At 36.6% G+C, this 25,372-nt stretch overlaps 2 long non-coding RNA genes across 2 annotated transcripts in view; one reads left to right on the top strand and one right to left on the bottom strand.

The window, feature by feature from the left end:
• The window catches only part of LOC118167310, a 156,774-nt gene that overhangs the window by 49,588 nt on the left and 81,814 nt on the right, over positions 1-25,372 (bottom strand). The window lies entirely within an intron of this gene.
• Positions 4,372-6,477, top strand: LOC118167308. Its single transcript, XR_004751094.1, has 3 exons — positions 4,372-4,446; positions 5,288-5,326; positions 6,256-6,477. It is a non-coding gene; the product is annotated as an uncharacterized LOC118167308 (long non-coding RNA).

Genomic DNA, 25,372 nt, shown 5'->3' on the forward strand with positions numbered 1-25,372 from the left:
CAAGATTTATGAGAACCTTCACAAACACACATGAATAGGAATAAGAAGGAATGTGGTTGAAACAGTCATTCACTAATAAATAGTCATAAGCCCAGTTTTGCAGTGTTCAGCCAGCTGTAGTAATCCTCTGGAAACCTGTATCCCCATCATAGTTTTATGTGTATACACTCATGTATTCATCACAATGAAAGTGCTGCGTTATCTTGCTGCACATGACATAACTTAATGGCCCTAGCCATTGTACTTGATGCTCCCACATCACAGCAAACTATGAAAAAGATACAAAACAGTTTTAAACTCCTGCACTCTTTCCCAAAATCACAATAATTGATACTAGTTGTGTCTAATTTATTGTTTATGAAAGTGCATGTTAAAGTCAGCTAAAGAAATATCATAGAAAATATTCATGTTAGGCCCTGTTTATATTTCAGTGGTTCATTAAATGCTATTTTGCCGTCTGTTTAACCATATGCTTAAATACTTTTCTGACAATGTATACTTTGCTTAATGAAGATCTAAATGCTCTTCCATTATAGTTCTGATAATGAGGATAATTATATATTTTGGATAGATTAGACAGGAAGTGTTTAAATAGTGGCCACTAAATTTCCTTGGAAAATGGTCCTTGCATTAGCATACATATAATTGGGTTGAGACAGAATTTGTCAAGGCTAGGTAAAGGACGTACAGTACCTGGAATGTAATAATAACTAAGATGGATGTTTTAATGGATTAAAGGGGTTATGCTTTGGTATTGTTAGAGAGACAATTTTCAGGATGCTGCATAGCTTATGTGTGAAGTACTGCAGACAGGCAAATATTTTCTTCTTATGGGCCTGAGAGATAGTCAGGATACAGTATGCAGAGTTATCACAGAAGGTGGTAACAAGGAAGGGGAGGTAACATGGAGGGGAGGATTCTGAACTGATTTAGCTATTGTCATGTAGACATCCATAAGAAAAAAAAAAGTTATTGTTACAGTTTGGAAATTTCTGGACAGAAAAGACTGGGACATTTGTGAATGACTTATATAGTAATGAAAGATCAATCTGTGTCAGGACATCATGCAGCAGTCAGGACAGAATATCCAGCAACTTCAAAGAGAAGGGAATAGACAGAATTAGGAAAGGACAAAGAAGGGGAACTAGTAGAGTTCGTGACTACTGCAATGGTTATTAAGGGATTTAACAAGGAGGCTTTATGCAGGTAGTTTTAGTTGAGTGCAATTTAAAGAAGCTGAAAAAAATCCTAGGACAGAATTGACTAATGTGAAATACAGAAATTGTAAAAAAAAATATATTCAACTATGTTAACAGTAAGGGGAAAAGGCAAATAGGACCACTGTTGTGGACGTTTTCATTGTTATCTTAAAATGAGAATAACAAGGGGAGGCATATAGAGAGAGAAACATAGGCAAACCTTAAAACATACAGTCAATTTAAATATATTTATATGTTAATATAGAAGCCTGAGAGGAGGCTACAGTCTCTAAATGTTCAGTTCATAAGCTTATATTGGGACAAATGTACCAACAAACTTTTTTTTTCTTTTTTTTTTTTTAATTTCAACAGAATCAGATCTCAGATTCTCAATATTTAATTTTCCTGTTCTGCACTATAATTTCCTTATGGTTTCCTGTGTGGCTCTTTTTTGTCTCATATACTTTGTTACTGAGTTTAGATAAAAATCTGTCTATCCAATTTCTGCAGTTGTTCAAAGTGCTGAAGTCTGATAGAACGCGTTAATTACATTTTCTTTCTCAATAATCTCCATTAGCTACTTTCTATTTAATTTTAGCAAATTTAAACCAATTTAGGAAGAGAGTTTCCTTTTATAAACCCAAATGTACTCACAAGTACATTATGAGTGTAAAGACTGCATTTAATCCACTGTTCTTTGGATAAAAACTTTAATCTTTTACAGTGATATGTGGTTTCTAATAGAAGTTTATATGCATACTAAACTTTAAAACATTTTGTAATAAAATTTTTTGATATATGATTGCTTGCTAAGGGAATACTGTCATTATGAATGTAAAATACTTTTTAAGTCTTTACATATTATACGTGTGCTTTTTTTGTAACATATGTACGAATTCATTTTGAAAGGATGTACTTAAAATTTATATTCAAATAGGAAACATTTTTTTTCTGAACCCCACTTAAGATGTAAGTAGATATATATCCAACAAATTTGGATCTGCCAAAATATTTTAGCATTGCGTATGAGCTGTATCAGATTATTTCTTTTAAAGTATCTATATATTCATAAAGCTTACATTAGAATCTATACTGATTGGATATATACCCCTTTTCTTTACATCTTTACATCTTTACATCTTTACATAGTGAAGCCAAATTCTCATTTCATGCTACTCCCATTTACTAACTTTATAATCTGTTAGGGTAAATGAGAAAGGGCATTTGATTCCTGTGATTTTTGGTTGTATAGACCATACAAGAGAAATTTAGGTGTCTGGAATCATTAAACTAAAACTGATTTAAGCAGTTAATAGAATCATTTTATATGCTACTATGGGGTACAGCAGAACTGGGATATTTCCTAATCAGGAGATACAAGCTTGGAGTTGATTGCAGAGTTTACAGATTAATGCTTTCTAATGGATAGCTATCTCTTAATAAAATCTGCTTGAAATACAGATGAATTATTCTTATACAAGGTTAAAATCTGAACCTAAATTCCTTGGACTCAGTGGAATGGAGACTGGGCAGTGAGGATAATGGCATGCAAATACAATAAGCAGTGTTGCTTGGTAGACCTGAACAAATGAGGATATTTAAAATATAAGCATTTCGCAAGACAGATGAACAAGTTTTATTGGTAGAAAATAAAAATAGCAAATCAGAGTGAAATGCTTTTCAGTAGATTATTGGGGATTCAAGACTAGCATAAGGCAATGTATGCAATAAGTGATCTCTATTGGCAGAGCCATCTTGATGGCAGAGGCATCTTAATATCACAGTCACATTCTTATGTATAAAATTTCAAATGTGAAACTAGAATGCAATGAAAGCATTACACAGACTGACAATTTTTATAATGGATCAGAATATAAAATCATGGCATGCTGATGGGAAACATTAAAATCTAAAAGCTAGCATTTATTTATAGGTGGATGAAATATTCATTGGATGTAATTCAAATCTAGAACCTTTATTTTAGTGTCCTATGTATTGGTAATCTACTTAATATAATATTTGTGAAATCTGTATTTTAATGTATGTATTTATGTATGTAATACATGTATGTATTTATGAATATGTGCATATCAAGATGTATGCAGTCTTCTTGGCACATACATAAAAATACTGAAATTGGTTTGTAGAAGTTAACCTTGTATAGTGACGTACGTCTGGCTAGTCTACTTTGATTAAGGTATCTACCTTTTGGTTTACCTTTTGCTACACTTCTGCTGTACTGCTTTGAATTTCATTCCTTTCAATTTCATTCACACAAATGGAATAAAATTCTAGACTTTTTTTTTTTTTTTTTCAAGATGGCTTCACATTGAGATAAAATTTCAGTTCTCTTAGATCCTAGTGGAGACTCCAGAAAAGACACATGCAAGTTTTTGTCTTGATCTAAAATGTATTGTGTGCTTTAGTACATAAAAAAGTAGTAAATAACACATCCAGCAGTGCTGAGAATTCTATAAGCAGCACCAGGGAGGTACAATAATGTATGAGCAATTTAGAAACAGAGAACTTCCAATATATAAAATTGATGATATTGCATTGTATGTTTCAGCATGAACATGGGCTGTGCCTTCTCACATGCACTGTGTAGCTCAAGGGAATCCAAAGGTCAGTTGAAAACACCTGACAGTGCTACATGCTTAAATACTAATAAGGACTTATGTGTAACTCTCTAAGAGACAACATAATCATAAGGTGTCTTGTATTTGCTGTCTCTGGCCTGGTCAGTCTTGTATCCTCAATAGGAAAATCTATAACTATATCATGAAGAGAGCATCTTGTGTACATTTTCATGGTTAAAGCATCTGCAAAGGAAATAGCAGATGTGAGGTGGATACAGTTCAGTCTAAGGAAAGGATTAAGACCATTCTCCTACTTCCTACACATAAGGTGATCATTTCCAGCAGACATTTCTCCATTAGTAGTACAATCAGCAGTGTCCTGACTGCTGTTGTGCATCTTGTGAATATTTGCTAGCATTGCACGGAACAGCAGACTTGCACACTCTCAGGGTGTCCTGATTATCACGGGTTTTTAACAGTTTTGAAATAAAAACCTCTGCTTTTGTGCTTAGCTAAGATTGAGACCTTAATCAAAAGTTCTTACTTTTGAAATGTATACAGTTTTATAGAAATGCACATGCATTGCACATTTAAATAGATGTTTGATCTTTACTAGGCTTCCAGAATGCAGCTTGTCAACAAGTTCATCCTCCCATACATCTTATGTGGTTGGTTTGTTAGTTAGTAAATATAATTTTTATCCTCCCTTACAAGTAGGAAAACTGACAGGAGAAAATGAAGTCATTGTTGTCTTTATTTTTGGGGATAGCCCAACAACAGAAAGCATCCTAGATTTATGTAAGAATATGGGATGCACAGCTTATGAAAGAATAAACCTACCTGAAAATTGTCAAGAGCTACCCACTTTCAATCATTCCATCTTTCTTAAGTATATAACAAACGACAGAAAAAAATACCTTCCTACACAGTATTAAAGGGCAATATGGTACTAAAAAATATATGAGACAAAATGTATTCAGTTTTGTCATTTTTTCCTTAACCAGTATAGTTCCTGAAGGACAGAATAATTATACCCATAAGACTCACAGAGAATAGCAGTGCTGGAAATATGCTGTAGTGGAATCAAATCAATATGTCAGACTACTTTGAGCTTGTTTTAAATATTGCTCTCTGCTCTGCTCTCCCTAGGTTTGGGGTATTGATTATAAAAAAATTGTTACCAAATCTTCTTTTCGGCATAATTATATCCTAAAACTTTTTTTTTTTTTTTTTTTTTTTTTTTTTTAATGACACTGGAAAATATGATGCTTGGATGAATATATAATTAATTAGAAAAGGCTTAAGCTTGATGTGAGCCTTTTTCAGGCAATTCTGGTTTTCAGAAACAGAAAAATATTTTGTAAAGCTTTATGTGATACCATGAATTAACTGTAGTCTAACAGAGCATGACCTATGAAGGGAAGAATACATATATATATTTCCTTCTAGGGTTATGTGACAGGGTGTGCAATCCAACACTGTCATTTGCTGATGCTTTTATTGTTACAGGATTTCATTGTTACAGTCCAAAACCTGGAAAGAGCTACGGTAAGAAATGACCTTTTCAAGGTGCTTCTGTGTTTATTTGAATACCACATTAGTTTCTGGATGTTGAAGTCCTGCACAGTCACAGCATGGATTCTCTGATTGAAAGAGCTAATGGTGATAATGATCTTCCGTTTTATATGGGCTCTTTTTATTCCTTTGAATCATAAAATGCTCTGCATACTACACTGATTTACAAACCACGGTCTTGATCTTTCTGTCCTTGCAAAAGAAATAGCTTTTGTTTTCTACTGCAATAGCCATTCCATTTTTATTCTTAATGAGTGATAATATATAACATTTTCATAGTTTAGACTGTGACTGGTAACAAGTTTAAGCTTTGTGATGAATGATGTTCATTTGGAGGCCAATATATGACAAAATAAGCAAGAGGTTTTAATATGGATTAAAAAAATGGCTGACAAAACATTTGAAATCTTATGGACTAGTTCACAAAGGGCAGAAGATGTGAAGAAGGCAGTTTGTCAAATAGCTGTGCAGTTTGCTACATTATTATTACCATCATGCAGGCAGTAAATATCTGTTCATATCATAAAAGCTGGTAAAGTGTGTTAGTTATTAAATTTAGCCAGACAACTGAAATCTAAAAGCTAATATTTTAGCTCTATGTAAATATAATTGGACTAAATTGGACCAAAGGGTCATAGATGTTTATGCAACCCTGTTACTGAACAATGCAGTTAAATGAGGTCAGGATTTCAAACAAAATATGCAAGAAAACAGAATTCCTCAGCTTGTGATATGCTAATAATTCCTGAATAGAAGCTCTGAATTGCAAAACCAACTAAATTTAGGCTCACTGCTTTATTTTTTTTTTTTTTTTTTTTTTTTTTTTTTTTTTTTTTCCCCTAGAAATGATTTTTGCATGGCCTGTTTAGGTCCTCTTTATTCTGTGGTTATTTTCCCCTCAGGTCTGGAACTAACTTGCAGAGGAAAGGAAACAGTGCATGAGGAAGACCGAGACAGACAAAACTATCATGTGTGTATAAAATTAAGTTCCTGATGGGTCAAGATTGAAGACCAGTTATCCTCATTAAACACATGTTTTAAGTAGGCTGATAACCTACCTCTTACTTAAGGTACATCTCTCATTTCATTCATTTGCCACATGAGTAAAGGGAAGACTGAAACCACAGAGTAAATCTTTGTAGTAGGAGATAGTACAATTGCTATAAGCTTTCTTACTGTGTGAAATTCAGCTTGAAGAAACCTAGTGTTGCAACAAAGATAATCTTAGAGCTTTGAAGTTATATGCACACTGTCTTATTTGTTAAAAATAAATAAATGAATAAATAAGGCTTTATAATCCCATATTTTAAATTAGGAAAATAGAAAGAAAACAATGGTGAAGCAAAACAATAGTGGAAGGAAATTTCTAGTGATGTTCATTAATAGCCAAGGTAATTACCATTTCCTTCAGTACACAGATAATGTTTTAATTGGAGGAAAAAAAAAAAAAAAAGGAGGGATGTATGCCAATGGTAGTTTTGAAACAGCAGTGTAAATCAGCTCCTTCTGATGTGATCTCAATGGCTTACCAGAAACATGTGGAAATTTTTAAACAAAGGTGAGGCATTTTTGCTAGCGAAGCATTGCATTTATTGGAAACTTGGTTGTATTGAGCTGCTAGTCTCTTCTCAGCTGCCAAGCAGGTTTCAGTGCAGCCTTAGAAGCTGTGATGGAGCTGGCAAAAGATGTATTCTTCGTTGGCTTGGTGTGGCCAGGTAGGAATTTCAAAAAAGAAACAAACTAAGCAGTGTTCTCAAATAGAACTATAATTTTGTCAGTCGCCACCTGTTTTGATCTTGACTTGTGTTTTTCTAGCATCATTGTACCACTTGGTGATACAATGACTTTGTGAATTTCCAGCACAATGTAAGTCACTCAGTTAAGAAAACAATTAATAGTTGGCTTTTGTTTGTTTGTTTGTTTGTTTGTTTTTGTTAAGAATGTATTTTGCCTGCAAGTACTCCTCCTTCAAGAACTGGAAATCATAAAATGTTTTCACTAGTTGCTTATAACCAGTCATGAAAGAGAAATGACCCATTGTCTGCTTTTGCATTTTCGAGTCAGAAATGAAACTGCATTAGAGGCACGAATTACTGTCAAATGGTTTGAAAATTGACAGTGAATCACCATATGAAACCGTTAATGGTACTTCAACTTTAGGCAATACCACTCTCTCTATAGCAAAGAGAAAGGAAAATGAATGTTTTCACTTACCTAATTGTCCAGTTCACATGTTGCACAACTGAACAAAGCACAGTACATATAATTATGACTTGACTCTTAAGGTTGCATAACGAACATTCTTGACTATATTTCATCTGTCAAAAAGTTACTGCACAGTGTCCTAAAAAATGTCTTTTAAAAAAGCTCTGAACTGAAACAGTCTACCAGTATGTTGAGTTATACTTAATGATATGCTTAACATGTAGTGTATTCATTGGAGGTTACATTTCAGAAAACAGTATGTGGCAAATTCTTTATTATTATTATTAAATTATAAAAAATTATGGTAATGTTAACCAATCTTTTTTTTTTTTTTTTTGTAGTGTTATATGAATTAAATGTTGGACTTCAAGGGAAAAGAAAAAAAAAAAACAGCAATGTTATGTTTTATTTGGAGTTTAAGTTACGATGAAGATTGGGTAATGTGATTTTTTTTCCATAAACAACTATTTAATGAGTGAGTGAGTATAATTTGTAAATCTTCTACTGGAGTTCTGTGTTATTATCCAATGATTTATATAAATCCTAACATAGGTTTTAGATTAAAAAAAATATAAATATATATAAACATAAAAATATATTTATATGTTTTTACAGATTTGGTAAAGCTGTAGAGAATAAACAAGTTTTGGTGTGCAGTTGCCTCAATTTCATATTTAGTTCATTTCAGTTATAAACGTAAAATATTAAAAAAAAAAAAAAAAAACTTTTAAAACAAAACACTTGGGTTGAAATGTGTTTAACTTAATATATAATCAGTAACATATACTTAAACTGAACTCTACTTTAATATTTGAGAATGCTTGATGGAAAAAGTGGTTGTCCATGTTTCAGCTAGGATGAGGACGTTTCAGCTCTCATGCTGCCTTGCCAGTGAGGAAGCTATGGGTGCACAAGGAGTTGGGAGGGAACAAAGCCAAACTGGCCGAAGGGCCAAATTCCATACCATAGGACATCATGCTGAACAATTAATATGGGGTGACTGGCCAGGGTAGGGGGGACCGCTGCTCAGGGTTGGAATGGGCATCAGTCGGTGGGTCATGAGCAATTGCATTGCACTGTTCATCACATGTTTTGTACAAATTATTATTGTTATTATTGTTATTATTTCTCTTTCTTTTCTGTCCTATTAAACTTTCTTTTTCTCAATCCACAAGCTTTTACTTTTTCCCCAGTTCTCTGCCCTGTGCCACTGGAGGGGAGGGTGAGCGAAAGGCTGAGTGGTGCTGAGCTGCTGGCCAGGTTAAACCACAACAGTCCTTGTTTTTTGAATTGAGCACATTACTAACTGTATGCATTTCCTGTCATGCTGTTTATCATTTCTGGGGGCTGGTTTAAGGTTATTATTTTGCTGTGTTGTATAACACTAGCTTATGATATGATAAAATTACTAGTCATGAGACTAATTTGGTATTTGTACTCAGCATTGCTCTCATCTCCATACTTCAGAAACTGTATCTCTGAAACTATTAATAACTACATCATTTACCCTTTCTCCTCAGGGAGCAAATCTATGGAGGAAACAGGGGCAATACTTTGGGTCTCCTCAGCCTCAAAATGAAGGTTGTGGGTTAATAGATTGTGCCATTCAATTTCATGTAGCTAAATTTCAAAAATATTTCTTATCCAATTTTTTTTTCTTTTTGGTTTCTACTGTTTATTCTCCTTATCGAACTACCAAATTGAAGCAAAATCCTACTTGTTTTGACTATTTCTATATGCAGTTTCTTTTCCTATATCCCTGTCAATTGGTATTTGTGTCTCCATGTTATTGTAACACTTAATGAACTTTACTGAGGTGTGATAGAATATTTGTTCAGAATTAGGTATATAAGGAACAATGATATTATTAATTATTCTTTCCAGAAAGAAGAACCAGCATGAGATTCTATAAGTTAAGAGTTCCATTTTTCTAGAGGAAAAAAATAAATCTATCATGTTGGTTAAAAGCTTCGCAAATTTAAATTCACAAATAAATAGGGCTTGATTCAAGATATTTCTATTCTAAAGACTGAACACTAAATACTGCAACCACTTAATTGAAGAACTTCTCTGCCTCTTCAGTTCTTGGAAAAGGCAATGAATCCATGTCAGTATGAGTCAATATACTTGTTGACAAGACAAGCAGGTCCTGTTTCCTGAACAACCACAGTATGATCACTTGATAGAACAGGAACAAGAAAGATTGTGTCATTGTACCCTAAGGAGTCATACCGGGTTTTATGTTTGTTTTATTTCTTTACAACTGAAAGTTAGAATTCTTCTGGTTTAAACTAAAACATAGGCTAGAAAGAAGTAAAGGTAGAAAAACTGGCTTTTATTGATGGCATCTTGAAATACATTGAAGGTTTTATTGACCGTTTTCTGCTGGGCCTCCAACCTGTCACGTGTGCTGCTGTGCTCTGATGAAATGCCACTGAGGCTGCAGTGGCAAACACCCTTTGCTGCCAAAAGTCCAGAAGTGCATTTTTTCTCGGCACATAGAGTCATGCTTGAAAAGTGTGTAGTCTTGCCTTTTGACTTTTTAATGCTTTTGAGGCACAGTAATCTTACATTCATCCTCAGTACACAGAATGTTTTCAGTGGTGCAGTATTATTAATGATTTACAAAATATATAAAGAGTGTCATCATCTGCTACTAAGGACTTCTGGTGGATTCAGAGCAGTAAGGGACTGACTGAAAGAGTCATTAAGAATACCCCACCATTTGTTTCAGGCCTGTTTAGAGTTTTAATAAACAGTGGCTTGTAATATGCGTCTACATTCACTCTGCAAGTGAGAATATGTCAGCAATAGGTGTTTAAAAAAAAAAAAAAAAAGTAATTTTGAAACACATCCTCAGCATCTTTCATGTGGTACATAGAACCTCAGTCATAAAGCTATCCTGGTGGAAAGCACTGTACAGTAAAATACCCTTAAAGAATGTAAAAATTGAAAGTGGCTTTTCAAGATTAAGATTCCAGCATAAACTGAAGAGAGTGAAATTCACTAAAAGAAAAAGGAAGGAAATAATAACAACAACAGTAATAATAGGATGAGTATGAGTATGTTAAAGATGTGTTTTTGTCAGTCATTGAAATAAAGGAATATGTTTAAGGCAATTGCAAAGACAGAAAATTGCAAACAAGGGGAAATTCTACATACAAAGAAGAAATGAAAAAGCAGTAACACTTAACTACACCTGTGGTTTCTTCAGGCTGGGTTCTCATTTGCTTGGAAAAATTAATGCATTCCTACATAAAATCAATGTTAATTTTATTGATTTGATTACAGCAAAATCGAAATTTTCATTGTAGAATTGGAGTGTGACAGTTATTCCCAAACCTATGGTAAAGACTTCTCATTGACCCTTTTGTTTATCAAGGAAAAAAGATGTGTTGTTTGCACACAAAATTGAAAAACACATGGTAATGTGTCTGACTGATTGACTTATTCCTCTAAATCCAAAATAGTGGAAATTCCATCTCCTACTACTGACAAAGCTTTCATGTCTTGTGTTTTGAGTCTTAACTGAGTGAAAAAATGTCTGTCCCACTACCAAAAATTGAATATTTCTACACAGTACAATTACATCTTTAGGAAATAATTTTCTGTGAGAGCCCTTAAACATTGCAGTCAAGATGACAGAGGTGTAACACAGGGTTGAGAACAGTATCTTCCAGCACACTTTTTTGTCCATCCTATGAGGGCAGCTATTAAAATTGTATTGGAAAATACCATGTTAAGTAGTGCATTGTCACTTTGTTACATTAGTTGATACACACTGAAAAACAATTTTCTTCCTATAAACATAATTATCAAAAAGCCCACTTTCTGAAGCAATTATTCTATTTCCGTTACTGGTTCACCCATTGTTGATTGAATCAAAACATTGTCAGTTTTATTTAGAGTAAGAAAGGGATAGAAGAAAGTAACTGAAGCTGAAACAGTAAGACAAACAGTTATATACAGGAGGGACTAACATACAACCTCAGTTGTGGTACTTCATGAAGGATCTTTGGGGTGGGTGAGTTTTGAACTTATCCATGTATCCAGAGATGGCTGTTTATGAAAGTATTTGTTTACTTGATTTCATTACATCTCTTGAAATGGCACTTAGATTTCATGTAAGTAACAGGAAATGCATTTCTTTTTCTGGGCTCTCAGGAGAGTCTGCCCATATACTTAAACAGGTGGATTGAGTAGTGTAGTTATGTGGAGTTCAGAACTGGATTACCAGTTGTATTGCAGGGTATCATGAATTTTTTATTGTCAAAGAATGTTGTATTGAAAGTTCACATTTTCAACCCACTCAAAACAGTCTTACCAGTTATTCCCTAGTATGCATTAAATTCATTCTTTCATGCATGTATAAAAACCTGATTAGGCTTTACAGACCCTGAACAAAGAGTCTTAAGCACTGACATTGCAAGCAGGGCCTCGGCTGATGTGATGGATAATGTTTTGACCAGCACAAGACTTATTTTGCATTGTTATCATCCTTTTTTAATCTTGAAAGGTCAGCTGTCAGGAAGAGCTGAAGTTTATTGTCTTTTTTCCTCCCATCAGGTTTTTAGTTAGTAAAAAATTATGATTAATTTCAACTGCCGCTGTTTCCAATCTCTCACAAGAATGAAAGCATGCATATACTTGTCCTCAGGTACAAGTCTATACTGGTCTTGCCAAGAGTAAGTAACAGATTTAAGAGGAATGTCAAACATAAGCCCACTCTAATGCATAATCTTGCAGAGGAACCATTGGAATACCAGGCTGAACTCTTAAATTCTTACAGAATTCTCAGTACAGGTGCCCATTCTGAGTGCATGTAAATATCTACTCTAATTGAGGAGTTTCCACATTCATATTCCAACACACAGAGTCTTGTAACTGTTACAAGTCAGTTATCAGTTAGCATCCAAATTGCTCTCAAAGGTAGAGAGCAGGAGTTCATCCTACTTTGGCTGAAATAATGACGACTCTGGATGAAGATTCTGATTTGCTGCGGCCACTGATGATGTGCTGACCACAATATCTGATGGCCTCCTCTATCTAGTTCCTAGGTGTTTCTTTCGTCTGTTGTTGCTTCACTGTATGAAAAAGTGAGTGAGACTGTCCAAGGCAAAGATATTAAATTAAACTAGTACAATTTAATGCAGTACTGCATGCATGATCCCTTTATTTTGTGGGTTTAAATATATATATATATATATATACATATACATATATATATCTATTAATCATTTATTTATTTTCTGTTGCCTGGGAGGCTGTTTCAGCTAAACATGAGTAGTTATTTGCATTCCAAGAGGAGGGTAGTCACTAAGAGGATATACAAAGGAATATAATTGATAAATGTTCCCATGTTGATGAGGAATTAAATGTTGGGTTTCAGACAGAGAAGGGTTATCTTTTTGTTATGTATTTACAACTGCTATCACAAATATGGCTCTAAGCTTGAGACATCTTTGCCCACTACAGTACTATATGCAACAAACAGAGTAACTTACATTTATCAGCACGTAAGTGACGATCACTGAAAACAGTTCTGTTCTGCTCTCATCTATTTTTGTTAGCACAGCAGCTAGGAAAAACAATAATTGTACAAGTCAATTTATAAAACAATCTTCTTCTGCTACAAAATATGGAAAAAATCATGATAATCATTCATTCCTAGCTCATTCATGTAGCGTAATCATTTTTATATGACCTTTATTTGCATACATGGCATATTCTGTGAACCTGAGCTTTCATTCATTAATAATTTGTACAGTCATTTCTGTATAAGCAAGTATTAAACTTTCTGAACTGGGCAGTATTTCACACGGGTAGAAATCCTGGTACAAGCTACAAACAACAAAAAGCCCAGACCCTAATTATCCATTTAGAGCCTTTTTTTCCTTTGTACCCCTTAAACATGAGTCACTCTTGGCAGGAACAATCAGAGCTTCACGTGCACACAATTGGTATTCTGTTTTGACTGGCATTGTTTCAGTGAATGATTTGTATATTAACAAAGACTCAAAATCAACCTAATTTGGGATCTGGAGCCCTGGACTGAAGTCATTGCAGATTCTGGCACTGATGATTCTTGATTTTTCAAGGTCCACAGTGGCAGCATTAGCATTGGTACTTTAAATAAGTTTACTTATTTATTTGAATAAGTTTATTTATTTCTGTCTTTCAAATTGCTGCCTTGAAAATGGGGGGAAAATTAAGTCAAATTAACAGAAAAATCTTTCTGTTCACTTGCTACATGGTTAAAACATGAGACTCACCATTGATCTTGGAACCAACAGAAGACCAATTTACATTATTTACATTATAATTCTAAATTAAGCTTGTAGGTGAATTGTAATAGGTAGTTCATAGGCTTTTGCTTCATATCTATGCAGACATGAACCTCACTTTGGAGTAAAAGGTTTTCTGGAAAAAAAGTACATATTTGAGGACCACATCAAAACAGTAATGAAGGGACTTTTCTGGATTATTTTTTATCTGCTACACAAGACGCTTCATTTTATATTATTGAAAAGTAAAAACTTTACGTGACATCTTTGATAGCATCTGTAATTTATTATTATTTTTCATTAGTGCCTGAGCTGAAACTTGCATAGTCTCTGTTTAAAAGTTCAGCTCTCATTTCAGTGAGTTTTGGCAATATATTACGTATGTTGATGTTCAAATAGTAAGAGCACAAAAAATAGATGATAGGTAGCATCTAATATATATTAAAAAATATATATACAAAAATATTTCACAACACTGAGCACTGTAGCACCTACTTTTTAGGCACTTTATTGTATCAATACAGTAATAACACTGAAGCCACATGTGTTAAAGTAGTTATCTAAGCATAAGAATAACCAAAATCATAGTCAGTAGAAGGAAATACCAACAGGAATGTTGTTTCCTAAGCAGTTGTCTCTCCCTGGGATATAGGATTTAATTCTGGTTTGCAAGTCAATTCCTAACGCCATTAATGAACTTTTGTATTGAGATTACTTCTTTCTTTCTCTTAAGGAAGACATCAGGAGCTGTATGCATGGAATACTCATGAGTAGGTAAAAAACAACCAAGCAACCAAAAAAAAAACACCACATTTTCTGCTCCCTGTCTGAATGTAATTGAACTACCAGCTTTCAACAGTCAGCTGTAACTGTAAGTTGTAAGGAAATCTAAAGCAGAAGCTGTTGTTGAAGATGATACACTCTGCATGTACAATTTATGTATTGTGTAATGGCAAGAATCATTGGGTGAGAGAGGTACAAATTCCCAAGCACTTAATACAGAAGAGCAAGCAATTATATTGAAACTTAGGTTTTCCAAACTCCTTTACTGGTGTCATATTTAATGAAATGATGAATAATATGAATTACAGATGTGCTCTGCTTTGAGAACCTCGGAAAGTTGCAAGATTTGGAGCAGTCACCTGAGCTGTGAGTTGGTAATTTTCAGCAGGCAGAGGTATCTCCTGTGGCCTGAGAAAATACTTTTCCTGTACTAGATTTCATCCTTTCAGTAAGGAGACCAATCTGTTAAATGCTACCCCTTAGTCCAACTGTCCTTCTTATCTGTATTTTCTTTATTTTGGTGTTTTAGTCCTTTAATTGTCTACACAGTTTACATATTGGCAGAAATCCTGAGATCTTCCCTTATACATTGTTAGTTCCTTTTTTGACAGATATAGAAGAGCTGATGTGAACTTGAGTGCCTTAGAGAACATTTATTTAATCCAAAATTTAATCCATCCAAAGAAGACATACGGGATAGATAAAACTTGTTTTCCCTATCTAATTCAAAACTACGGTGTGCTGATACGTGCTTCTTCCAGAGTTAGTATTGGTGGAGCTGATGAGACCGTTAGGAGCTAGCTCTAGAGAAGAAAAGGACTTATGTAAAAGGTTACCTAAAAAAAAACAGATCCAAATTTATGTTGCATCAGCCTAAAATGTCAACTAAGCAATTTTAATACTGGAAATGAAAGAATGTCTATGCCATCCAAGCAAATACTATACCAATTTCTCAATGCTAATGACGATTTGAGTCACTAAATTTACATGATGGAGCTCTGTACTAGACCCTGTTTAGATATGGAGGAAACGCAGTCATCTAACTTAACCCTTATACCTCCAATGGGCATACATAAGAGAATTTAGAAATCCCAGACTTCTGGGGAAGAAAGAGGTGCTGTTTAACTTACTTTAAATAACAATTTCTTGACATCAAGGAAAAATAAGTAAGATAATTCTGTTATTTAGATGTCCTATAATATGTGATGAAATTGAAGAGAAGTACATATGCTTTCTCAATATCTCAATTTCAGTAAGTAATTGATACATGAAAGCTCAGTGTCACAAGCTTTTGTTTTTCAAACATAAGTCATTTTCCATTTCCCATATCAGTTGATTATAATTTTTATAGAGACACTGAATTGCTCATTGGCATTGACACAGAAGATGCATCCAAAATTGTACAGGTATATCAAGATATGGTATTTTTGCAAATGAAAGAAAAAATCATATCTGCACTTTTTTTTCCCAACATGGATAGAGAATTCTTTGTGAGAGCTCTCTGAAAATGTAGATTTCCTGGTTAGTCTAGTATGAACTGAAGCTAATATTTTTTCAGAGCATCAGTGATCCCCTTGACCTTACAACTCCAGTTGATTTCAAAACTATAGCAGGCCCTTGGCTTTCTCACCTATAGTGCAAACCGGGCCTGCACCTTTGGCCTAGGACTGGCTGTTCTGGACATTCTATCTGTCCCATCTCTGACACCAGTCAGTATACTGTCTGCAGAAAATTTTAGCTTTGATATTCTGGGTGCTAGGACATCTCAACTAGCTCCCAATGAAGGATTGCTTCATTGAAAATGGCAATAAAATAAAATATCATATATATGATATATAAATATAATATATAATAATCATATAAATAATAATAATCAAATAAATATCATATATAAAATAAAATATCATATGAAGTTATATCTGGGCATTTCAAACCTGTTCTGTCAAAAGCATTATTATCTATTTTAAAAGGAAAAAACGGTGCAATGGGGGCAAGAGATTTGCCAAATGTCACTTTGTCAGCCAGAGTTAGAGGCCTTAGTAGTATACGAGTGAAGGAAAGTGTTTTGCTTTGTAAGATGGATGTCTTAATACTAGGAGTTGTCTATCATATTACTACTACTACTCTTCACAAAGCATAAATTCTTCCAAACTTCATCATCAAGCTCTAAAGTTATCTAATAGAAATAACAGATCTCATAAAATTGTAAAATTATCCGTCTAATTATTATCCACATTTCCTCCTCACAGGGGCTGTGGACCTTTAGGAAGTGTAGCTATCTGTTATAACTATAAAAATCTACATTTAGTGTCTCCACATTGGACAGATTGTGACATTTCAGTGTGTAACATGGCTATGCTGATTGACATTGATGATTTGATCCTAAAAAGCAATCTGTGTTGCAAAAATTAAAATGAATATAGTCTATTGACTATAAGTCTATTTTAGACTATAGATCGTTTAAAAAAAAAAAAAATCTGATCCCCATATCAAGAAAAAGCTTTTCTTTGCCACTGCTAGTTTTTTTCTTCATTTTTTTTAGTATTTCCAGACCTACATATTGTTTTGCCAGAAGACTCAAATACTGAAGCAGAGTTTGAATTAGTCTGGTAAATGTAGGGGTAAAGGATGGAAAAGGGATGGCATTACCTGGAAGAGAAGTATTTTGTAGTAAATCATTTTTATGACTTTTTATTCCACTCAGCTCAATGTTATATCTGAGCCACCACTGAAATGACAAAAGCCTCAGTCATAAATCTGCAAAAGAAGTTGAATGTTTCCAGGGTGAAAACTAATTCAACATCTGTTTGTCTTGGTCTAAGACTGAAGAATGTAACAAAACTCTGAGCATAAATAGCAAGAATTCTTATGGTCTTAAATAATTTTTTACTCCCTTTAGCAAAAGTAACTGAAACGACAATGGTTTTGTTTGTTTGTTTGTTTCCTTTTCAACCTACAAAAAAGTGAAATAAGAGTCTAAGAGTTGAATCAGCATATCAAAGGATTAGTAATTTTTATGGGGGATATTTCTTATACCTAAAAGTTAGGTAGTGGAAAGAATTGTGGAGGTGTTTCTGTAAGCATCAGAATTCTCCCACAAGGTTATTTAAAGCTATTTGTATATTTTAAAAGGGTAACAGGGTAACAGTGTTAGCCCCAGTGTCATACATAGCTAGACACTCTCTGTAGTTTTAGCTGGTTGAGATTTTTTTTTATTTTATTATTATTATTTTTTTTTAACATGTCTTACCCTAAAATGTGCTGTAGAAGAGTTAGAGGAATAACTGTTTTCCACCTTACATCAGACTTTATTTCACTTGAGGGCAAACTGTATCTTGAATGTTTATAAAGTGTTTAGGAATCTTTCAGGGTGAAATATGTTATGTCAATGTAAAATAGAGTGAGAGTCTGAAACTCTGCCTCATAAGGTCAAAGTAAACGTTTTAGAAACTGAACAGCAACAGAAGTCTTTGGGAATTTTTTTTCTGAGCACTAGACATCTGTGTCATGAAATCAGAAGTGGTTCATAAAATTAAGTACAGTATTTCTTGAATGGTGTTTGGTATTCTCAGTGGTTACCAATTCAACGTTAACTGTCTCATGCAGTTCAACTGAAACCCATTCACTGAGCTGACCCTGCATCACGTTAATGAGTTTTTTTTTTTTTTTCCTGTTTTGTGTTTTTAATTTTAGAAAGGAATAGAGAAAAACTTAGTTTGTTATCAGTGAGGTGCCTTAATGGTAAGGAAAAAAAAAAAAAAAAAGTGGATTCTATGTTTATTTTTTAATTATTATTATTATTTCTAAATAATGCAAACTTACAGTCACAGTGTCAGTGAAAACAAGGTGCACAGCATTTCTTGGATCTCTCCTGTAAAAATTCTACTCCATTGGTTAGTTTTTCTTATTAGTACTAGATCTTTCTATAAGTTCCTCAGTTCAATAGGCTGTTTCTGTAAACTTATGCGCTTTTTTTTTTTTTTTTTAACAATAATGTTTCAAATGTTTGCAACCAGAAAACTTGTGTATAAAATATTTGTATAGACTCTTGAAAGATCAAATGTAACTTGCAAGGCAGGAATTATGTGACTCAAATTTGTGTAAACCCAAAGAAAATCTTACAGGGATTGCTTATTGTACTTGCATGTAGCTGATATGAGAATATCCAGAAGAAAAATATTCATTTTTCTTTTGAACCTAAACAACAGCAAGATTACATTATCTGGAAAGCAAAAGCCATCTTTCAAATTAAACAGGAAAAATCTATAGTTATTAATATTTGGTAACGCTGCTTATGCGCCACACAAGAAAGTATAATGTTTTTTGTGATGCCTGTGCAATGTATCAACACACCAAGACTTGGTTTTCCACAGCTCTCTGTTTGGATTGGCTTTGTCTGACAGAATATATTCCTGAGGTTTGAGTACAAAAAGAAGAGTAGTAGGATTATTGTGTGCTTTTCAAGATAAATGCATCACCCCAAAGAGTTGATTTTGCTATTTCCAAATGTGAAAGGGCTGAGAAGATGCCTCCCGGCAACTAGAGGTATTTGTAGCTTGTGTTGGAATAAGTCCAATTCCAATCAATCCTTAGTTTTCTACAGCTCTACTGAGAAACAACTCCTTACTTGCATGCCTCTGAAAAACACTTAAAGGATTCAGTAGTTCATCTCTTAAACAGAAGAGACTACACAAGAAGCTTGTTTTCATTGAATTTGGTAACTGCTAGCTTGATTTAAAGTATGTGTGTGTGAATATCAACCATTTCATAATCTAAACTAAAATATCCAAGTGAATGATTAGCTTTATATGTCTTGTCAGAGATTTTTTATTTTTTAGCTGTTATCTCCTTTGGAGTTGTTGAATATTTTGCAAAATACATCTGCTTCTCTGGGATTTGTTATTCTGACATAATACAAACGTTGTAAGCTGCAAGATAGGGGATGAGCCCTATTTCTCCAAGTGTTTGAATGAAATTCAGTGAGTATGCAGAAGTAGTTTTTGATGATAGCATGGGCTTCTTATCATGTGGTAAATAAGAAAAAAATAATAATAAAAGAATCCCCTAACCTAAGTGAGTGGTGATTCCAGTTCCCACTTGCTCTTTTACAGTTCAAGTAATATATGTGACTTTGTTATAAGGCTTATTGAAGATGGAGGAATTGTATTCTATTTCTATGACAAGGGCTTTGAAGTTGATTTCTTATTGCTCTTAGGAAATTGGAGCTATGGATAGCTATAATGTGAAAATTCAAACACTGGAGTTTCACTCTTGTGTTGTCATCACCTAAAGCCACAATAAATTGCTAATTTTCATCTAAATCCCCCTAAGAGATTTCCTAAGCAATTTCCTGGTAAGACTTGCCACGCTTCTATTCCAGTTCAGCGCAGTATAGGCAGAGCTCTTAGGCAAGAACTTTCTTATTCCTGGAAAGAACCCAATCAAAACCAAACGATCACCCACTGAGGCAATCGGCGCCGGGGCCGACCCGCTCGGCAGCAGGGCAGGGGATCGCGCCAGGGGAGGGGTTTCCGGCCCCAGCCCGCTGCCGACCAGGCGTGGGCGGAGCCGGGAGCAGCGCCCGTTGCCGCCCTCACGTACAAAAGCAGCCCCCAGAAAGCGCCAGCGCCGCAGAGCGCGGCGAGCAGGGCGGGCGGGCTGGTGGTGGTGCGGCTGTTGGCGCGTAGAAGGGCGGGAGGCGGCCGCTCAGTTCTCGCAGTGACGAGGAGCAGGCTGATACTGAAGCAAAAATGGCGTCCACCCGCTGCGCCTGCCGGGCTGAGGCCAAAATCCAGATGGGGGGGCCGCAACCCCCCCATGGCAGATGCCTACGCACCGACAAGAGCCCTTGAGGACCAAAAGAGCTTCCCAGACCCCCACTTGCGGGGAACTACAGAGTCTGGAAGTCCCCCTAGGGCCCAAAGTCAGAATTGGGTGTTGTGAGTGCAGGTGTGCCCAGCTGGATGAGCGTTTTGAGCGAGCTGCTGTCTGCGAGGGGAGCTCAACAGGCTGCGAAGCGTCTGGGAATCTGAGCAAGAGATTGGTGTGTGGTATCAAGCACTGGCACAGGCTGACCAACAGCCCTGCTGTAAGTCCTCAAAAGGGACTGGTAAGGGAACCTCCAACCCTGAATTGGCACCATTGATGGACTCGCAAGACAAAGGAAGCTGGACCCTCATCTCTGCGCGGGTCATAAGGAAGAACCTCCCCCTTGCCCCAGAAGTGCACATACGCAATAGATATATTCTGGGGCTCAAAAAAGAAGAGGATAATGACAAGAATGCTAATGGTCAGACCCCAGGAAAAGGCAGTAGTACAAAGGTGGACCAGCAAACCACATGTGTAAGAACCAGCGCCACCAAAAAAAAAAAAAAAAAAAAAGTGTTGGCAGTTGGAGATTCTTCTGAGAGGCATTGAAGCGCCCATATTTCAAGTAGGGACAAATGAGGTTGTAACAAGGAAACTACAAAACATCACAAGGGGCTTTATGTCTCTTGGAAAGATGTAGAAGGGATCAGGAGTGCATTCTCCTCAATTCTCCCAGTTGGAGACTGAGGCCTACGGAAGAGCGAATGATGAGCCAGTCAGGTGAATGATTGGCTGTGTAGCTGGTGCAATGCTCAGGGTTTTGGGTTCTACAATCTCAGGCATTTTTCTGAGAGACCAGGAAAGCTGGCACCAGATGGGGTACACCTGATGAAGTGGAGCAAGAGCATCCTGGGCAGCAAACTGCCTGGATTCATTAGTAGGGCTTTAAACTAGACTCAGTGGAGGAAGTGGATGTACCTGTAAGAGACTTAAAAGAACCAGTGGATTCCAATACTCTAGAAAACAACGAGGAGGCACCTGTGAATCATCTCATAGAAATTGGGAATGACTCCTCTAAAAAGGCAATGCAGCCGGTAGCCCAGCTGAAGTGCCTCTACACCAATGTATGCAGAATGGGGAATAAGCAGTTGGAAGCCCTGGTGCAATTAGAAAACTTCGATCTAGTTGCTAACATGGAGACATTGTGGGACGAATAACACAACTGGAACACTGGAGTGGAGGGCTCCAAGCTTCACAGGAGAGTTAGGCAGGGAAGGAAGGGTGAGGGTGTTACCCTCTATGAAGCAGATAGATTGTGAAGAGGTGCCACTGAGAAACGGCCATGAGCAGGTTGAGAGCCTGTGGGTAAAAATTAAGCAACAGACCAATAAAGGGCACCTTGTTGTTAGGGTCTAGTACAGGCCACCCAATCAAGCGGAGCCTTTTGATGAAGTCTTCTTGCTCCAACTACAAGAAGCATTGCGCTCATGGGCACCCATCCTGTTAGGGGATTTCAACCACCCAGATGTCTGCTGGGAAAGCTACATGGCAGGAAGTAAGCAATCCAGGAGACTCCTGGAGTGCATTGCGGACAACTTCCTCATCCAGGTATTAGACAAACCAATCAGAGGAGAAGCGTTTCTGTACCTGGTGCTCACCAATGTGGATGACCTCAATAAAGAGGTTAAGATGGGAGGCAGTCTGGGTTGCAGTGACCATGCTCTGGCTGAGTTTGGGATCTCAAGAGATGTGGGCCTGGCAAAGAGCCAGGACCCTCAAATTTAGAAGAGCAAACTTCCAGTTGTTCAAGGAATTAGTGGATGGGATCCCATGGGACACTGTCCTTAGGGACAGAGGATCTGTTCAGAGCTGGCAACTCCTTAAGGATATTTTCCTTAGAGTGCAGGAGCTCTCCATCCCAGTGTGCAATAAATCAAGCAGGGAGAGCAGGAAACCAGTATGGCTGAGCAATGACCTCCTGGTCAAACTTAGGCAAAAGAAGGAACTGCACAGGCAGTGGAAACTGGGCCGTGTGCCCTGGGAAGAGTACAGAAACGCTGTCTGGACATGCAGGGATGGGATCAGGAAAGCCAGGGTACTGACAGAGCTAAACTTGGCAAGGGATCAAAAAAAAAAAAAAAAAAAAAAAATAACAAGAAGGGATTCTACAGGTACATTGTCCAGAAAAGGAGAGTGTGCTGCCTCTGAAAAATGTAGATGGAGGACTGGCAACAACAGACATGGAGAAGGCTGAGGTACTTTTTTGCCTCAGTCTTCACTGGCAGTCAGGCTTCCCACATCTCTCAAGTCTCCGAACCTCTAGGTGGGGACTGGGTAGAAGAGTCCTTCCCACTGTAAGCAAAGAGCAGGTTGGGACCACCTGATGCAACTGAACAGCTACAAGTCTATGGGGCCTGATGACATCCATCCCAGGGCCCTTATGGAACTGGCTGATGTAGCTGCCAAGCCACTCTCCATCATATTTGGAAAGTCATCTCTGTGCCTGGCAAGATCATGGAACAGATACTCCTGGAAGCAATGTTAAGACACGTGCAAGACCAGGAGGTGATCTGAGACAGCCAGGATGGCTTCACCAAGGGCAAATCATGCCTGACCAATCTGGTGGCCTTCTGTGATGGAGTGACTGCATCAGTTGATAAGGGAAGACCAACCAATGTCATCTACCTGGACTTCTGTAAGGCTTTTGACATGGTCCCACATGACATCCTGATTTCTAAATGGGGGCGATACGGGGTTGAAGGGTGGACCATTCGGTGGATAAGGAGTTGGCTTGATGGACACACACAGAGAATAGTGGTCATTGTTTCTATGTCCAGGTGGAGGCCTGTGACGAGCGGTGTTCCTCAGGGGGTCTGTCTTGGGACATTTCCTTTTCAATATCTTCATCAATGACATAGATGATGGGATTGAGTGCACCCTCAGCAAGTTTGCAGATGACACCAAGCTGAGAGGTACAGTTGATACAACAGAAGGAAGGGATGCCATCCAAAGGGACCTGGATAAGCTTGAAAAATGGGCCCACATGAACCGAATGAGGTTCAACAAGTCCAAGTGCAGGGTGCTGCACCTGGGTCAGAGGAATGCCAGGCGCAAGCATAGACGGGGAGAACTTACTGAGAGCAGCCCTGTGGAGAGGGATTTGGGGGTTCTAGTGGATGAGAAGTTCAACATGAGCCAACAGTGTGTACTTGCAGCCCAGAAGGCCAACCGTATCCTGGGCTGCATCAAGAGAGTCATGGCCAGCTTGTCAAGGTTGTTGATCGTCTCCCCTACTCCGCCCTCATGAGGCCCCACTTGGAGTACTTCATCCAGATCTGGGGCCCCCAGCACAAGAAAGATGTGGACCTGTTAGAATGGGTCCAGAGGAGGGCCACAAAGTTTTATCAGAGGGCTGGAGCACCTCTCCTATGAAGAAGGGCTGAGAGAGCTGGGGATGTTCAGCCTGGAGAAGTGAAGGCTCTATGGTGTGGCCTTCCAATTCTTAAAGGGTTCTTATAAAAAGGATGGAGAGGGAGTCTTTACTTGTGTAGATAATGATAGTACAAGAGGAAATGGTTTTAAATTGAAAGAGGGGAGATTTAGGTTAGATGTTAAGAAGAAATTCTTCACTCAGAGGGTGGTGAGGCACAGGAACAGGTTGCCCAGAGAGTTTGTGGATGCCCCATCCCTGGAGGTGTTCAGAGACAGGCTAGATGGGGCCCTGGCAAACCTGATTTAGCGAGTGGCATCCCTGCCTATGGCAGGGGAGTTGGAAATAGATGAACTTTAAGGTCCCTTCCAACCCAAGCCACTCTATGATTCTATGAAAATTTGGATTAAACCAATATAATTTGAAGATTATTTAGAATACTTACAGCTACATATACATTTTTCAAATCAGTTATGACATACATTAATGAAAATTTGAGAAACACATTAATTTGGAGAGAGAAGAAGAAAGAAAATAAGTGTTTCTCTGTGAAAATCAAAAAGATGTAAAAGAATACTTCTCTACGTCACTCTGTTGTTGGGTTCAAGGCTGGCTGAACATTAGCTGCAGCCTATTTGTTTCATTTTCTGTTGATCTAAAATTAAGGACTAGGCTCATAAAATAAGGGAGTAAATAGTTTGTCCTCTGCTCTTGCATGCTAATAAGAAAATTGTGTGAAAATTAATCAAATCCAGAGCAAACACTAAGCATAAAAGAAACAGCTCAAAAGCATTATGGAGAAATGCACTAAATAGGTCATATTCAGCAAAGTTTAAAAGGTATTGTCTAATAGCTCTCAAAGTATACTTGCTAATGGAGGATCATCACTGATGGGGTGTTTCTATTTAAATTTCTCAGAGGTGTCTTTTTGGCTTAATATTTTATTTTTTTTATTTTTATTTTTTTCTTATAAATGATCTGAAGGAGAAAATATAATCACTCCTGAAAGGGACTTATACATTTGGATAACATCCTGACAGATTACAAATAGCTTTTAGGTAAATCTTCAGTAATTCTCATCTTATTGAGACTAGAATCTTAGTGAAAATGAATAGCATTTGTCTATCTGTAAGATCTTGTTTAATCCTAGTGGTTTCCCCATACGAAAACACGTACAGAGGGAAAAAGTGTTGACTACAAGTTCTGGGTACTGAAAAAAACAGAAATCTTTCATTTGAGAATTCTGATAACTTAATAGTAATTTTGAAGTCTTTGATTTTCTTCAAATTCAATTTTTCTTCAAAATGCCAATAAAATCAGTACAGGGATTTGGCCAGTTCTAGAAAGGAGTATGATACACAGAAGTGCCTGGACAGTAAAGACAAGACCATGTAGGGCTGTTACATATTATTTCCTTCAATTATTAATGGACTAGTTGATACTTCATCATTTCTAATTTGCATATCTGGATCTTATGGATGCCTAACACCCTTAACCTCTGTGGGTTTC

This window comes from Oxyura jamaicensis, chromosome 5 (genome assembly GCF_011077185.1).
Source record: "Oxyura jamaicensis isolate SHBP4307 breed ruddy duck chromosome 5, BPBGC_Ojam_1.0, whole genome shotgun sequence".
NCBI lineage: Eukaryota > Metazoa > Chordata > Aves > Anseriformes > Anatidae > Oxyura > Oxyura jamaicensis.